General features: G+C 35.3%; 1 pseudogene; it reads left to right on the plus strand.

Moving 5' to 3' along the window:
• Positions 1-1,062: 1,062 nt before the first annotated feature.
• LOC108991250 lies at positions 1,063-14,780 on the plus strand (annotated as a pseudogene).
• Positions 14,781-18,316: the final 3,536 nt, after the last annotated feature.

Below are 18,316 nucleotides of genomic sequence, written 5' to 3' on the forward strand. Positions count from 1 at the left end.
TACAAAATATAAAAATAATTCAATTTTTTCTAATCCTAAAATAATATTAACATTAAAAAATAATATTTTAACTATATTTTATTAAACTCATCTAAAATTATGTTTTTTTTTTTTTTTTTTTTATCTCAACTCGATATCTAAAAGTTCACTTACAATATTGATCAATTGGGAGCGGTGGGGGTACCCCATTACCTCCCCCATTATATTAATAAAAATTAATCTTATTAAAAATCATTTATAAGAAAAAAATTATAAAATACTTCTAACATAAAAAGTTATTAAGGAAATAAAAAGTTGTAAGAATTAAACATTTCTTAAATCGTTCATTTTTTTTTTTATCATTTTTAAAGTTTATATTTAAAAAAGAAATTTTTCATTTTCGTTTTTTATAAATAATTTATTTTTTAATGTTCACGTGTTTTTTTACAGCTTTTTGAATCCTTTTAAATAAAATTTTCATTTTTTATTTAAGTTTTCCATTTTTTTGAGTTTTTGCATTGTGGAATTATGGAGCTATAGAATTAGAATATTTTAACATTTTGTAGTTTAGGGGGGTTATTTTGCTTTGCTTGAACATTAATTATAAACTATCAAATGCTCAAATCTGTAATAATGGAGTTTTTTTTTTTTTTTGTTTTTTTAAAAAAAACTTTAATTAGTAAAAGGATTAATTGTCTTCTAAAACTATTTTGTTATTCGGAATTTTGATATTTCTATTGTTTATTTTTATTATGTAAAATCTATAAAGTTGACTTTTTTAAAAAGTTGCATGTGTATCTATCATGCATGCCAATGAGAGTGACAAGAAGCTTGGAAAAGTTCGCTGCTGTCGCCTTCACCGCGTATAATGAATATGCATGGGGCCCTAATTTGTAGTTTTTAATGAGACGCGCACAAGTCAATTCTGGAGAAACGACGATACTATTACCATCGACTTTCTTAGAAATGCCAACGCGCGCGAGCGATAAATGATCATCATGTATCACAAGATTTATATAAAGGTTTTACAGCATTTCTTCGTGACTAACATGTAGAGAGAAACAAAAGATCAAAAAAATCACGATGGCACCACGAGACAGGTTGGCTCAGCTAGGATCCATAACTGCCAGTTTGATGGTTGCGTGGGCTATGTTTCAGCGATCCTTTCTTCATGGGCTGCCAAACTTCATCTTGGAATACCATCAAATATTGCCAAGTTTCATTTACCCTTACATCGAAATCAGGTTCAACAAGTTCTATTAAGAATGATACAATCGCAAGGTAGAAGGAGGAGTAACTACCTCGAGCATGTGCAGAGGACTGAAGAATAACATAAAGTAGAGGAACGTGGAGAATAAATTTGTGAATAAAATGTACTACTCGATTTGTCTTGTACAACTGCTATTTATAGTACAAAGAATCAAATAACAGAATAACAAATAAATGAATTGTATTTTACAGCTCATCAATGTAAATTATCATCTTCATGTTACGTTTTGTCTGGTGGCCTTCCAAGTGTTTGAGAGTTTTCTTCCTTTAATTTCAACATCTCCCCGCAACATGGAGAGTACACATTGATCCCATCTTGAGCAATAGTCGATCGAAGGTAGGTGAATGCAATGGCTTGGTGAGAAGGTCCGCCAATTGAGCTGAAGAGAACACATGAGCAGTTTTAACTTCTCCCGCTGCAATTTTGTCACGAACCAGATGGCAATCAAGTTCAATGTGCTTCGTGCGCTCGTGGAAGACCGGATTTGCAACAATGTGCATGGCAGCGAGGTTATCACAGTGCAGAGTAGCAGGTGTTCCAATGGTGATACGTAAGTCTGTGAGTAGGTAGCGAATTCAAGTGAGTTCACAAACAGCAGCAGCCATTCCTCTGTATTTCGATTCAGCAGAGGATCGAGAGATCGTATTATGCTTTTTCGACTTCTAGGAAACAAGAGAACTTCCAATGAATACGTAAAATCCTTTGGTGGAGCGACGAGTGTCTGGGCAATTTGCCCAATTTGCGTCAGAATATGCGACAAGTTCCATGTTGGAATTAGCATAAAGGAAAAATGCCCTGTCCCGGGGTTCTCTTAATATACTTGAGGATTTTAAGAACAACATCATAATGTGGCACTCTTGGGGTATCTATAAACTGACTTAACAAGTTAACACTATAGCTCAAATCAGGTCGAGTGTTAGTCAAATAAAGCAACTTTCCAACCAATGTTCTGTAGAGTGCTAGGTCATGAAAGATTTCACCTTCATCCCGTTTGAGTTTGATGTTTGGTTCCATTGGTAAGAGAGATGGCTTGGCTGCTAAGAGGCCAGTTTCAGTAAGAATATCTAACGCATACTTGCGCTGGTAGAGTTGAATTCCAGCTTGTGTTCGACCGATTTTCATGCCAAGAAAGTACCGCAATGCAGCCAGATTTTTTATGCAAAATTTGGTCTCCAAAAATTGCTTAACAGCATTGCTTGAATTGGTGTCCAAGCTCATGAGGATAATATCATCGACATACACAAGTAGTGCGATGAGTGAAGTAGGAGTGCACTTGGTGAAGAGGCTATAATCCGCCTTTGACTAGATAAATCCAAATTCAGCTAGAGATGAAACCAATTTGGTGTTCCATTGATGGGACGCCTGTCTCAAGCCATACAAGCTTTTTTGCAATAAGCAAACTTGAGTAGTTTTAGCTGCAAAATGACCAGGGGGTGGCTTCTTGTAAATTTCTTCAACTAGCTCGCCATACAAGAAGGCATTATTGACATCAAGCTGTTGTAGTTCCCACCCTTTGATGGCAGCCACTGCTAAGAGACAACAAATTGAAACAATTTTAGCAATTGGTGAAAACGTATCGTGAAAGTCGATAACTTCGCGTTGGGTGAAACCTTTAGCGACTAACTGAGCCTTAGCTCTTTCTATCGATCCATCACCCTTGAATTTGAGCTTGTAAATCCATTTGCATTCAATTGGTCTCTTGCCTGGAGGTAAATCAACTATGGTCCAAGTCTTATTGAGCTCGAGGGCAGCAAGTTCCTGATCCATGGCCTCATGCCAGATTGGTTGTTGGATAGCTTGTGTATAGGATGTTGGTTCAGTGTTTATAGATGTGGTGAATGCCTGAAACTGGAGAGACAAGGATGCATAAGACAAAACAGCGGAAAGGGGAAAAGAGATATTCATACCTGATGGGGAGGAGGATCCAGAAGCAATCATTGAGGATGCTGATTGGGGAGGATCAGTGGTGGTGACTTGTTGACAATGGTATTCACGGAGGAATGCAGGGGCCTTTCTTGGTCGAGTTGATTTTTGAAGAACTTGAGAAGGTTCATCGTGGGCAGAAGGATGTGTTATTTTGCTGGAATTATCATCTGAAATGTGAGAAGGTGAGATTGGTAGATTGTTTGTAGAGTCCTGAATGGAAGGTGAGTCTGGTGTGTCTGTTTGGGTTGCGGGATTGGGAACAAGTGATGGGGTTGGATTGTATGATGTGTCGATATGGTCAGTGGAAGCATGAGGGTCGAAAAGTGAAGATGAAGTTGAAGGTGAAGGTGTTTGAATTAAAGTGGGTGACACAGGTGTAGTTTGGTTTTGTTGTTTGAGAGGGAATATTTCTTCATGGAAGATAACATCTCGAGAGAGGAATATTTGCTGAGTTGTGAGGTCCAGTAATTTGTAGCCTTTGACGCCGTATGGATAGCCAATAAACAAGCATTTTCGAGCGCGAGGTTCGAATTTAGTTCTAGCATGTGATAAGGTGGAGGCAAAGCAAAGGCATCCAAAAATTTTAAAATGGGAGTAAGATGGCTTTGTTTGATAAAGAATCTCAAATGGGGTTTTGTAGCCAAGTGTTTGAGTAGGTGTCCGATTAATTAAGTATACTGCAGTGGTAACAAAATCAGACCAATATTGAAGTGGTAATCTCGACTGGAATTTGAGAGCACGTGCCACATTAAGTATGTGTTGGTGCTTGCATTCAGTAAGTGCATTTTGTTGAGGTGTGGCAACACATGTTGTTTGGTGCACAACACCTTTGGAGTGATAAAAAATTGGCATATGAAATTCAACGCCGTTATCAGACCGAATGACTTTGATTTGAGTGTTGAATTGGGTTTCAATAAGAGAGAAAAAATTTAAAAGAGATCTTCTAGCCTAAGATTTTGTTCTAAGTAGATAAAGCCAAGTGCACCTTGTGAATTGGTCAACAATGGTGAGAAAGTATTTAGCACCGTTGTATGATTGTGTTTGGTTAGGTCCCCAAATGTCGACTGAAACGACATCAAAGGGCTTTTTGGCTTTGGATTCTGCATCTGGAAATGGCAGTTTGTGTTGCTTTGCAAGGGGGCATATATCACAAATTAACTTTGATTGATCCGAATGATTGGAACTAGAATGAACATCACTCAATATGTATTGAACCATGAAGCTATGTCCAAGTCTATAATGCCACAATGTGAATTTATCAAACTTGGAAGCAGTAGTGTGATTAACAGAAATTGAAGGAAACAAAGTATGAAAATGGTGTTGCAGACTAGTTGATTTGGGTCTGGATAGTTGTAAGGGATATAAGCCATCATGCACCGTCCCCACTCCAATCTTCATCCATAATGAAAGGTCCTGGATATAGCAAGAATTGGAGAAAAATAGCAAACAACAATTAGAGTGTTGTGTCAAGGATTTGGCAGAAATGAGATTAAAAGAGAAATCAGGCACACATAACACACGGCGAAGAATTAGATGAGTTGATAAATGCACATCACCAATGTGTGTAGTAGTAGTGGTAGATCCATTGAGAAGTTTGATCATGTGGTAAATTGCAGTGATATTATGGGTGATGAATTTGGGGCTACAGATCATATGATCTGTAGTGCCCATGTCTATAATCCAGGTGTTTGGCTTTTCAATGTTGAGTCGTGTGTGTGTGTTGTGTCAGAAGGGAAAATACCAGAGACAGGAGGTGGACTAGTATGTGCGGTATTTGCAGCAGCTGTGCTAGCATCACCATGAGGAGGATGGAGTAAGGCAAGGATGTGGTTATATTGCTCTCGAGTAATAGGCGGACCATTGATAATTTCCTCCTGCGCAAGAGAAGATTGGTTAGCTGAGGATTTAAGTCTTGAGCTATTCTTATGGCCAGGAGGAAATCCATTTAATCTGTAGCATTTATCCTTTGAAGCAACGCTCTAGTGAGTGGCCTGGTACATTGCAATGGGAGCAAAAAAGGCGTTCTCTACGACTGGTGGTCGAGTTGTGAGTATCTGGTCCTTTAGCTATCATCGCTTGTGGTGAAGGCACGAAATGAAGTTGGCGACGTCGTTCCTCTTGTTGAACTAGAGAGAGAACTCGGTTGAGAGCAGGGAGTGGGTCATGTAGTAAGATTTGCGCACGGACAGAGTCATAAGAATCATCAAGGCCGACAAGAAATTGCATCACCTTGCTACGATGGTTGTAGCCCAGCATGGTTTTGATAGCTCCACAGTTGCAGGTAGGCATGGGTTCGTAAATCTCCAGTTCATCCCAAAATACTTTGAGTTTGTTATAATATTGGCTGACGGAATCAGTGTCTTGTGTTGATGATGAAATGGATTTGGTAATTTGGAAGATCCGAGGTGCTTTTTGGATGGAGAATCTCTCTCGAAGATCACTCCAAACGCTCTCAGTAGTAGCTGCATGCACAATGCTTGATCGATGTTCTGAGCTAACCGAATGTTGAATCCATGCTATGAGCATGTCATTGTAGCACTCCCATGATGCGAAAAGGGGATCGGAAGTGAGTGTTGGCTTGCTGATTGTACCATCAATGAATCCAAGCTTGTTTTTGATATTGAGAGCACGACGCATTGTTCTTTCCCAGGTTACGTAGTTTTCTGTGGTAAGTAAATCAAGAACTAAGGGAGATGAGGCTCCCTCTCTAGGTTGAATGTAGCGGGATGATGAGGATTGTTCTCATTTTTGGAGTGTTTGGATGATTCAGTATTTTCTGTCATTGCTCTCGTACCATATTAACAATGATACAATCGCAAGGTAGAAGGAGGAGTAACTGCCTCGAGCATGTGCAAAGGACTGAAGAATAACAGAAAGTAGAGGAACGTGGAGAATAAATTTGTGAATAAAATGTACTACTCGATTTGTCTTGTACAACTGCTATTTATAGTACAAAGAATCAAATAACAGAATAACAAATAAATGAATTGTATTTTACAGCTCATCAATGTAAATTATCATCTTCATGTTACGTTTAGTCTGGTGGCCTTCTAAGTGTTTGAGAGTTTTCTTCCTTTAATTTCAACAAGTTCAGCACAGACCATCTCGTTTTGCGGAGCGAAACTTACTTTGCCATTGACAACTACCTTAGCTCCATTAATTCCTTTATGCACTCAAAGTGGCTGAAGGCGAACATATTTCAGAACAGCCTATCTCTTAGTCTTAGCATGGATGACAGCGAAGTGATTGCTGATCAGTTTGAAGGGGTTAAAATATGGTGGGCTTCTGGGAAAATTAGAATTTCGGGTGCACCAATATCACTGTCTTTTCGCCCAGGATCAGAGGAGAAGAGATACTACAAACTCACTTTCCATAAACGACATCGTGATCTCATTCTCGGGTCGTACCTGAATGGCGTCCTGAAAGAGGGTAAGGCGATTAAGATGAGAAACCGGTCACGAAAGCTTTACACCAACGCAGGGCCGTACTGGAGCCATGTGGTGTTTGAGCACCCAGCTACGTCTCAGACAATGGCAATGAATCCAAAGAAAAAGAAAGAAATTATCGACCACCTCATCACATTCAGCAAAGCGGAAGACTTCTATGAAAGAGTTGGGAGGGCTTGGAAGCGAGGGTACCTACTTTACGGTCCTCCAGGAACCGGCAAGTCTACCATGATTGCTGTCATGGCCAATCTTCTAGGCTACGATATTTATGACCTTGAATTGACTGCGGTGAAGGATAACACCCAGCTGAGGAACTTGTTAATTCAAACTTCAAGCAAGTCTATTATTGTGATTGAGGAACTTGTTAATTCAAACTTCACTTGATCTCACTGGTCAAAGGAGGAAGAAAAATGAGAAAGTGGAGGCAGAGAAGGATTCGATTTTGAGGCGAAACCTAGGAAAGGAAGAAATGGATACCAGAGCCGCCAGTCAGGTTACTCTTTCTGGGCTCCTAAATTTTATTGATGGTATTTGGTCAGCTTGTGGTGGGGAAAGGCTGATTGTGTTCACGACAAATTACGTAGAGAATTTGGATCCAGCTCTGATTAGAAAAGGGCGAATGGATGTGCACGTAGAGTTGTCGTATTGCAGGTTTGACGCGTTCAAGGTGCTAGCTAAGAACTATCTTAATCTTGAATCTCATAACTTGTTTCCCAAAATCAGTGTGCTGTTGGAAGAAACAAATATGACTCCCGCTGATGTTGCGGATCATTTGATGGCCAAGGCGGATTTAGGGGACGCGACATTTAGTTTGCAGAGTCTGATCCATGCTCTTGAAACGGCAAAAGAAGAAGCGAGATTGAGAGCTGAGGGAGAAGCAAGAAAGATCGAACGGTTAGCTGAAGAGTAGCCATGGGGAGCCAACAATTCCGCACCTGTATGTCGTAACTCATTGTATTGTTTTGCCATTGTTTTCTCGTCCTAATGATCACCCTCTTTCATGTTACTTAGGCTGCATTTAGATGTTGAGTAAAATTGAGTTCAATTTTTTATGAATAGTAGTGAGTTGAGTAGTAGAAAAAATTATGTGGAGTCCATCTAAACTGAGTTTAAAATGTGTTTAGATGTTAAGATGAATTTAGTACTTTTTATGAGAAGTTGAAAAATATTGTGGATCTTACGTATAAAGATGTGTTAAGTTGAAAAAAATTGTGGATCTCACATGTAAGGAAGTTTTGAGTTGAGATAAATTTAGTAATTTGAGAGTTGAATATTTAGATATTAGACTCAGCTTAAAATTAGACTGAACTCAATTGAATCTTGCAAGCAAATGCAGCCTTAGCCATCGTTTGTTTACATATGGATATAAATCTATGAACAGTAATAAGATAGTTTATAAATAGAGATGAAATTGATTGTGTTAAGATGTTTTATAAGGTTTTGGAAAATGAGAGAAAAAAAAATTGAATAAAAATATTATAAAGTTAAAATATTAGAATATAAATTTTTAATATTTTTTTTTTTGTATTTTGTTTGAAAGTGTTTGTATTTAAATAATGATTGAAAGTTGAGTTAAGAGATTTGTGAAACCAAACGGGGCCTTACTATAAATAATTCAATAATCCTTCACTTATATAAATATATATATATATATATATATATATATATATATATATATATATATTCACACACCCCAATTTGATAGATAAACTCACTTGTGATGAGGAAACATTTTATACAAAGAGAGCAAGGGAGTTATAGTAGAAATCTCAAAACCATGCTCTTGACAAAAGAGTGGCACTACAGTCATCGAAAAATTGTCTCGAAGGATGTCTCGAATAGTGCATTTCATTTTTTCATTTTTTTTTCTTTTTTTTCATGTATATTTTTAATTATCATAAATATTTAAAAAAAAAAATTCATAACGCCATTAAAAAAAACTTCCTTAATCGTTAAATAAAATTAATAATAAAAAATAAAAAAATGTTTTGGGAGAAATGTTCGAGACCCATTTTCGGGATCCCAAACATTTCTCTTAACAAAAACATTATTGGAAAAAAAAATACATACAATAAGAGACTGCTTAAAGCGAAAATACTACACATTAATTGTAATACCCGAGTCCTACTACGTAGGTCCTTACATCATTTTTTTATTAATTCTAAGTTAAATATTTTGAGAAAAAGATATTTTTATTACTTCTAATTATTTTATTTTAAGATGAGTATGCTTTATTTTAAAATAGGATTTATTAAAATAAATCAAGGGTATTATTAAGACTTTGAAATATTTCTCTTAAGCCTTTTAATTTTATCTATTTAGAAAATGACCCAATTATTCCCTACCATTTGATTGGTAGGTGAAAATTATCCTTGAGGTGGATAGATCTCCACCATCCAACTCCCAAGCTTATGTAATAAGTTTTAACCAAATCAACTAAATTCATTTTCCTTCCTTAGACGTAAGTTTCATGAGGAAGATATTGACTTCTTGTTCTCTTCCTAGCCCCCATCGATTAAGGCCATAAAAGGAAAAAAGGAAAAGACAAAACTAATCCTAAAATATCCCAATCCTACCAATCGGTCAAACACCCAAGAAAGGAATAAAATCCCATCTTCCTTTTTAAGATAGGCAACTAAATCCCTTTGACTTTTCCTTCCCTTGAAACCATAGTTTCCTCAATAAGCCAATTAAAGTCCCTCTTTCTTCCCTTACACGATGGCCTCCAAGAGAAGGAACAGATTCTTTTTCTCTCTTTGTCACCCATCGGCTTCTAGCGCAAGGAAAAGAAGAAAAGAAAATAAAAATTTTCCTAAGGCATTTTCCCCTCCCATAACCATCGACCCTCACCCAAGAGAAAAGAAATAAATCTTCACTCCCTTTCTAAGCAAGTTAAAGCCTATTCTCTCTTCTTCTCCTATCTTTTGTTCTTCAAGAAACCAAACTCCTCTCATCATCTTCAAATTTATGACTCCATAGCAAGGTAAGTGTACCCATAATCCTTCTCCTTTATGTATTTAGAATTTAGTCATGGTTGATCAAGTGAGTTTTCTTTCGATGATTTTTCTTTATATTTCGGTTTTGGGGTTTAAAATAGTGATATCATGTTGTTCTTCATCCACACGGTTGTCCCTCTATTTGGTCTTCCACTTGTATTTTGGAAGGGGCTAAGAGCTTAAGGTAAAAATCCTAATTTGACTTATTTATTTTTAATGTGATTTTGGAAGCCCATTAAGTTGTTTTAGCTTGTGTCTTGATGTGTTTAATTTCCTATATTACAAATAAATATGTATGCCCTGTTTTGGCCCAAACCGAATGGTATGATAGCTATTTCGCTATGTATTTTCTTATATTTCGAAAATGCTATTTTGTTATTAAACTTGGTTTAATCATAGGAGATGATTATAGTGATTTTAAATTATATATGTTGGTATCATGTGCCTTGTGTTGAGATTTGGTTGGTAATCTATTTTTAGGATGCTAGAGGTTTGATTTAAAGGTTTTGCTTGGTCCTATAATTTTATATCTTGCTTTTAAAGGTATTAAGTGAGTAAATCATAAGCCTAAGTGTTTAAAGGTTTTAAAGTTTCTTAATGGGTAATTTTGCTATACTTTATACTACTTTAACTTTAATGGGAGGTTCTATCTAAACTAATTAATATATTGCTTATGTGAATAGGTTATAGCTTAGTTAGTTTAGATATAAGGGATTAATTGTGCATGAGGTATTATGATATGCAAGGCTGTCCAAGTATTCCTAAGTCCATGTCATGCCATAAAAATAGCCCTTATGTTGTTCCTCGTTTGGTTAAATTCTACCTAACCCAAGATTCCAAAATATTGATGAGCTAACCATTTTATAATGAGGGACCACAAGTTGATTTAAAGGGCATATTTCTTAAGCTTGTTTAGCCTACTTGAGATGCCTAAATCTATTTTAAAATCCATTGTCGAGAATTCCAGATTTTATCTCCTAATGACCATAACCCAAAGTGGGCTTGAACCAAAGAAACCTTGCTAAGCCTATAAATTCTTAACTACTTTTCATGTAGGCTTTTAAAATAGCCTTTTCATGGACAGCTAGCATGTCTTAATAAATTCTTAACTCTCTGGACCTCAATCACAGAGGTCCAGAGAGTTAACTCTTATCACTTGATAATTACTTTCTTAGTGCTAATAGATTTTCCAATGGATTCAATATATATACTTCTAACAACTCTAAATCAAACATCAATACTTCCAAATCATTTAACTATATCCACATAAGCACATATCAGATCATCAATACCATAAATAAATACAACAACGTTGGATCTTGTCATCAAAAGTAATACCTTTGTTGCATAGTTTTGGTTAGAATATTACCATATTTACGACAGAATATATTTATAATATTTTAACATATGTATGATAATATGACATATTCTTTAACATAGTTAGTTTATTGTATAAATTAATTATTATCAAGTAGCATATTTGACTTATAGTATTTTCCTTCTTTATGACGTCTCATTCATCTATAAATAAGGGTCTTATATAATTAGGGCTGAACATTTAAGCCGTGGTCCCACCGAACAAATTTTAGACCCGACCCGACCCGAATTAACCGGCCTGAAACACAAAACGAGTAAATGGTTCATTGCTTCCGAGTTCCGTGTCCTTTTTGTTCCGTTTAAAACGGTTCGGTATGGGTAATTCCCCGATACCCGCAATACAATTTGGCGATTTGGGGAGTGGGGGCTCCACCACCTCCTGTTCTTTTTTTTTTTTTTTTTTTTTTTTTTTTTTTTTTCTTTTTAGGTATTATTGAAACTCGACAACTATTCCATTGCCCCCAAGGAATTTTATAAACCTAGCGTTTTGCTTAGAAAAAAATAATAATAATGATCTCATTTCAGTAATCATATTTCTTTCTTATATTAATGTAATAATATCCATTAAATTTTTTATATAATTATATTTTAAATTGAAGATATTTTTATAAATTAATTTATAAAATTGAATTGAATTTAAAATATAATTATGTAAATAATTGCAAATGATTATTTTAATTACATTGAAATTTAGAAACAAACAGATTCTGCGAATTAGTGCACAATTACAATCTCCTATACAAAATCACAAAAGAGTATTGGAAGAGACCATTTCAAATTTTTTGTATAGAATGGTAATCAAAATTTTCTAATGTATATATAGATCATTAACCAAAAAAAAAAAAAAAATTGGGTCTGGTCGAAATACCCGTTTCTTTCGAAAAATATTTTCGAGTCAGGTAATCAACTACACAACCAAATGGAATGCCCCTAGGTCGGGCCGGGTCGAGCTGGAATGATAGTTTCCAGTTCAGGTCAGGTGAACGATCCTACTTGTATTGTATAGTTTGACACATAAAATACAAGTTGTTGTCTATTAGTCTCGTTTTAACTTGTATTCATGACATTGGGCAACCAATTTTCTAATGTCTTTTGCAGTATTTTTTTTCAATCCGTTATACAAACAGGCCCTAAGAGCACTAATATTGGTCTAGGCTAGTCAAAATTTGGCTAGGTAGCTCAAAAGTGAGATGCATTGGACTAGACAAACATCCAAAACTCCACTTTTGAGCTACAATAAATCTATATCTTTTTTCAAATTTGACTAGTTACTGTTCATCTCCAAACTATTATTTTACTCTATAATTATTTCAAACAAATCCATAAGCACCACAATCCTCTGTTGTTGGAAAACAATAATTTTAAATAAAAAATAAATTAATAATTAATATATGGAATGTATTTACAAAATATAAAAAGTATTATTAAAATATAATATTATATTATTATTTTAACTTTAAAATGATTAATCCAATATAAATTACTCTTTCAAAAAATTTAAAATCTCAAATTTTAGTCAAAATTTAGACATAGGCCGTTGCCAACGATCTAAGACCTCTACGGTTTTTCGAAAGATTGTGGGGCCTACCAAAGACTTTGTCTCAACCAATATATCATGCGCATCTATCGTTTGACTCTGCTTCGATCCACTTTTTTCCTTCTAAATTTTCAAATTTCAACTAGTTTTTATTTATCAAAAATTTCAAAAGTAAAAAATGTAAAAATAAAGGATTGTTTGGGAAGTTAGATGAGATGTCAAAATTTATCATAATTTTATTATCAAACATCACTTAAACATAAAACATATTTCAATTTCAAATTTTTAATTTTTTCATCTAAACATTATTTAATCATTACAACTTTATCAAATAAAAATAAAAATTTAACTTTATAATATTTTTATATTATATTTTCTCATTTATTTTTTAAAACTTAATAAAATATCTTATCTTAAACAATTTCATTACTATTCGTAGAATTTTCATCACATCTCATTACACAAACATATCCTAAATCGATGAAGCATTAGGTACAACGGGGCTGTATCTGGTTCCTCGTATAAAGCAAGCATTAGTTACAACGGGGGCTGAGTTTGGTTCCCGATATAAAGTATATATACTCCTTAACAAAGTGGGACAAAGTGTATATATATACTCCTTAACAAAGTCGAAATAGCACCGTTTTACATAATTGTTTTTTATAAACTTCAAAACTAAAACAACGTCGGCATCGTTTTATATACGTATAATAATATACCCCTATTATTAGGTACAACTATGACTGAATTTTGTTCCCCATATAAAGATATATATTCCATAACAAATTAGGAGAAAGCATTCCCTATATCAGTCAAGCTTTAGGTACAACTTGGGCTGAATCTCATTTTCCGTATATATATACACTAGCGGTGGGGCAATGTGAGAGGCACATTTGCTTGGAGATTGAACCAAAAAGATTTTGTTTAAGAAACAAGGCAACTCATTATCACTGATCATCATGATCACGTACATCGTACTTCATCACTACTAAACCTAATCTTGATCATTAATGATGTTATCTTCCAATAAAAATTATACTAAACATGCTGCATGTCTCACCCAGATCAAACTAATCATTACCTTCCATCCAATCAGAATCTCAAATTTTTTAATTTTTATTTCTTTGTTAATTAATTAATTAATTATATCGTTGAATGCCAACCTTGTACTCAATAGGCATGCCTTTAGATTATTAGATTAATTAATACGGCTATATAATATTTAAGACTCGAGAGCTTTCAAGGTTATTGTCATAATTTTGCCAAATAAAAGTAAAATTTTAAAATAATAATAATAATAATAATAATAATAATAATAATATGAAAAAAACATAAAGGGTCTGTGTCATCAAAATTAATAATAATTTGTTATAATTTGTTCATGTGAAGGTCCAGGCAAGATCTTTCACACAAATGTAATCGGGATAAAATCCTGGTGAATGGTGACATTACTGCATGCATTGGTGTGTGTGTATATATATATATATAATTAGCTATATATATAATTAAAGATATTTTTACCAATTTGATTTTATATAATATCTTCTTACTTTTTATTCTATCAGTTTTACTCCCAAAAAAAAAGAATTTACTATTATTTATTAATAACAAGTAGTTAGATATTTTTTTAGATGAGAAATTGTAAAATATAGCAACATATATATATATTTTTTAGTGATTTTATTAATTTTTTTTCCTCACTTTGTCTCTCTCCTCGGGCCCAATTCATCCCCACTGCCCGTTCTCCTTCAGCCCAGCTCGTCGCCTCCGTGTGCTGGCCAGCCTCACCACCACCACCGGCGAGTCCGCCTCACGCCGACGACCAACCCAGGCACCACCGATGTCCCCCACGCGCAGCCCTATCTCTCCTCCGCAAAAACCCATCCGAAATGGGTTTCTCCCATTTATCTCAACCTGCGCTGTCGTACGTAGCCACCCAGCGTCACGACCACCATCGACGACTCCCCCTCATGCCGGCGACCAACCTAGCCACCACCGATGTCCCCCACGTGTAGCCCTCCCTCTCCCCTGCGGAACCCCAACCAAAATGGGTTTCACCCATTTGTGTCCAGTTGCGCAGCTGTACGCAGCCACCCAGGCCACCGCACCTCCACCACTTCACACCGGCGACAACCTCTACCAGACCCATCCACCACGAACCTCCCTTTTCCTCTCTGTTGCACACTGGTATTTGCACGAACACGGCAACTCTCTCTTTCCCTCTCTTCAAACAAAAAAAAAATGAAGAAGAAAGAAAATAAAGATGTGAAAAGAAATCTAAAACGAAGAAGAAATCATACGGGGAAAAGGGAAACAAAGAAGAAATATATTTCTATTGTTGAGCAGTAGAAAGAAAACAAAGATGCGAGAAAGAGAAAAAGAAATTTTTTTCTTCCTCCACTTGAGTCTGAAAGGTCTGCATACACGAGAAGTGAAATTAACGTGAACAGTAATTACTGTTCATTATTGTTCATGTTATAGATGATTTTAAGATATAGGAAGATATATATATATATATATATATATTCCTTATTGTTGAGTCATGCGGTATAAAGGTCGTGTAAACACTCAGATCCTTTTGAGATAAGAAGAAAAAAAATATTGAAGAATCTAACATGCATCCAATCAACTAAGAAGATAGATAAATACTTTCTTTCCAATAAGACTCTCCATTTGGTTACGCAGTTTAAATGAAATGAGATAAAATGAGATATTTTAAATAGTAAAATATTTTTGAGTTAAGATGAGATGAGATGGTTTGTAAAAAAATGTGTGTTTGGATAGTGAGATGAGATGAGATTTACTATAAAAATGAGTGTGTTTGGATAGTGAAATGAGATTGTTTTAACTTTTTGGAGATTTGATAAAGTGGTGGGGACAACCAATTATTAAAAAGTATTTTTAATGTTGGATGAAAAATATAATGAATATATATATATTTTTAAGAAGAGGACAATACTCCAATTTTATTGAATACCCTCACTTGTGACAGAAGAAAGCTGTGGTTACAACCAGACACCTAGGAAATACACATAATCATAAAAGGCCAAAATTCGAGTATCAAAAATCTAAAACAACCAACCAAAATACAAAATACTAATGAATTTCAGGTAAACAAAAACCAAATCTAGACAAAAACAGATAAAAAACCTGCAAGAAAATGGCACATGCAATTAAGAGTAACAAAGCGGATAAACCAAAAGCATCTTACCAGGAAGAAAACTATGAGATCCGTAAGTAAGGAAGATCAATTATGTCTATACGAAGAAGACCTCTTAACTTTTCGGGCAACATATATCACTATCATCAGACCAATCCGAATTTAAACCATTAACTCCCCGCTTGACAAGAAAATCAGCCACAATATTTCCTTCATGAAAAACATGACTCACTCTATACTCCATGCAAGCAAAATAAACATGTAATTCTTTCCAAAAATCCTCTAAATACCAGATATTACAATCACCCTTAGACCTCGTTTATTTTCACAATTCCTCTAAACTAATCTCATCTCATCTAATCATTACAACTTTTCTAAATTCCCACACAAAATAAAATAAACAATTCAACTTTTTCAAATCCAAAAATAAAAATAATATTAAAAGTATATTCTAATAATATTTTATTCAACTTTTAACTTTAATCTCAATTCATCTCATCTCATATACGAAAACAAACGAGGCCTTCGTAATCTAATTAGCAAGAATTTGAGAATCAGTTTCAATCTCTACCCGAGAGAAGCCAAGCTGATAGCACCTTCAAACCCCTTCCAACAAACTTCTCATTTCAGCAAAATTGTTTGAACCTGGCCCAAAAACACAAAATAAGCCGCATGCAACCTACCACAGTCATTACGAATAATACCCCTTGCTCCTGCCGGGCCAGGATTTCCCAAACTACTTTCATCATAATTAAGTTTCACCCAACCCTGTTGAGGCCGAGTGCACCTCACCACACGAACCTTCTTAGGTTTAGGTAATAAGACCGGAATATCTAGTCTATTTAAAATAGAAACATCCTAGGTTGAGATCCTAGAAACTTTCATGATCAGGTGCATATGAGGTCAAGGCAGCTTTAGATTAAATGGCACCAACAAAATCTCCTGGACCTAATGGAATGGCGCCTGTCTTCTTTCAACAATATTGGCATATTATGGGTAATGAGGTTACAAATGGAGTGTTGTCCTCCCTCAGAACTGGTACTCTTCCTTCCTCTCTTAATCATACTTTCATAGTTTTGATTCCAAAGAAGAATAAGCCTGGGGAAATTTATGAGTCTAGGCCTATTAATTTATGCAATATTTTGTATAAATTAGCGGCTAAAGTTCTTGCAAATAGGCTTAAGAATCTGCTTGATGTAATTATCTCAAAAACTCAATGTGCTTTTGTACCAGGAATGATCATTACTGATAATATTCTAGTGGCATATAAGGTGATGCTTTTGCTGAGAAATAAGAGACAAGGCAAGAATGGTTTTATGTCCATTAAGTTGGATATTAGCAAATCTTATGACCATGTTGAATGGCCATATTTACAAGCAGTTATGGAGGCAATGGGATTTAATGCTCGATGGATCCATCTCATTATGATGTGTGTCAAAATTATTTCATTTTCAGTTTTGATTAATGGTGAGCCAAGAGGTCCATTTGCTCATTCTAGAGGTTTGAGACAATGTGACCCTCTTTTCCCTTACTTATTCTTACTATGTACTGAAGGTTTGATTTCATTGATCAAACACGTTGAGGGAAGAGGGGAAATTTTAGCTGTGAAGATTTGTAAAGGTGCTCCCAAGATCTCTCATCTACTTTTTTCAGATGATAGTCTTTTATTTTGTAAGGCTAATATGCATGAAAATCAGAAAATTCAATCCATTCTCAACTGCTACGAAGCATCTTTTGGTCAAATGATAAATAGAAGCAAAACAGGCCTTGTGTTCAGTTCAAATGTGCAACCACCAACTAAGGATGCAATTCTGGAATTTTGGGGAGTGCAACAAAGTCAGAAGTATGAAAAGTATTTAGTACTCCCATCATTTGTTGGGAGGTCTAAATCTAGAGATTTTTTTGAAATAAAGCATCGAGTGTGGAGAAAGTTGCAAGGATGGATAGAAAATGTACTCTCGGCTGGTGGAAAGGAAGTTTTGATTAAAGATGTAGCCCAAGCTATTCCTACCTATTCTATGAGCTGTTTCAAGCTTCCATCTTCCTTGTGTCATGATTTTGAACAAATGATAGCAAGATTCTGGTGGGGGCAGAAAAATGAAGAGAAGAAAATTCATTGGATGAGTTGGCCAAAGATGTGTGCAACAAAAAAGGAAGGTGGGATGAGATTCAAGGATTTGAGGATCTTTAATGATGCTCTTTTGGCCAAGCATGGATGGCGAATAATGTCAAATATAGACTCGTTGCTACACAATTTGTTTAAGGCTAAATATTTTCCAAAGAACCATTTTCTAGATGCTGGTTTGGGAAGCAATCCTTCCTATGTATGCAGAGGAATATAGGGAACAATTTCAAAGTTGAATGATGGGTGCAGATGGAGAATTGGTTCAGGGAACACAGTGAAAGTATGGACTGATGTATGGGTACAAAGGTTTAAAAGGATTCCTGATATGGACTTTGCGTCTGTTATAGCTGCAGAGGAAGCTACTGTGAATTCATTATTTGTCCCTGAGCAGACAGAATGGGAGGTTAACAAAATTACAACCATTTTCCCTCCTGCAGTGGCACTAGAGATCGTTAAGATTGTGCTTAGTCAAGGAAATTCAGATGTGATTTGTTGGATGC

The sequence above is a fragment of the Juglans regia genome, unplaced genomic scaffold (assembly GCF_001411555.2).
Source record: "Juglans regia cultivar Chandler unplaced genomic scaffold, Walnut 2.0 Scaffold_637, whole genome shotgun sequence".
NCBI classification, from domain to species: domain Eukaryota; kingdom Viridiplantae; phylum Streptophyta; class Magnoliopsida; order Fagales; family Juglandaceae; genus Juglans; species Juglans regia.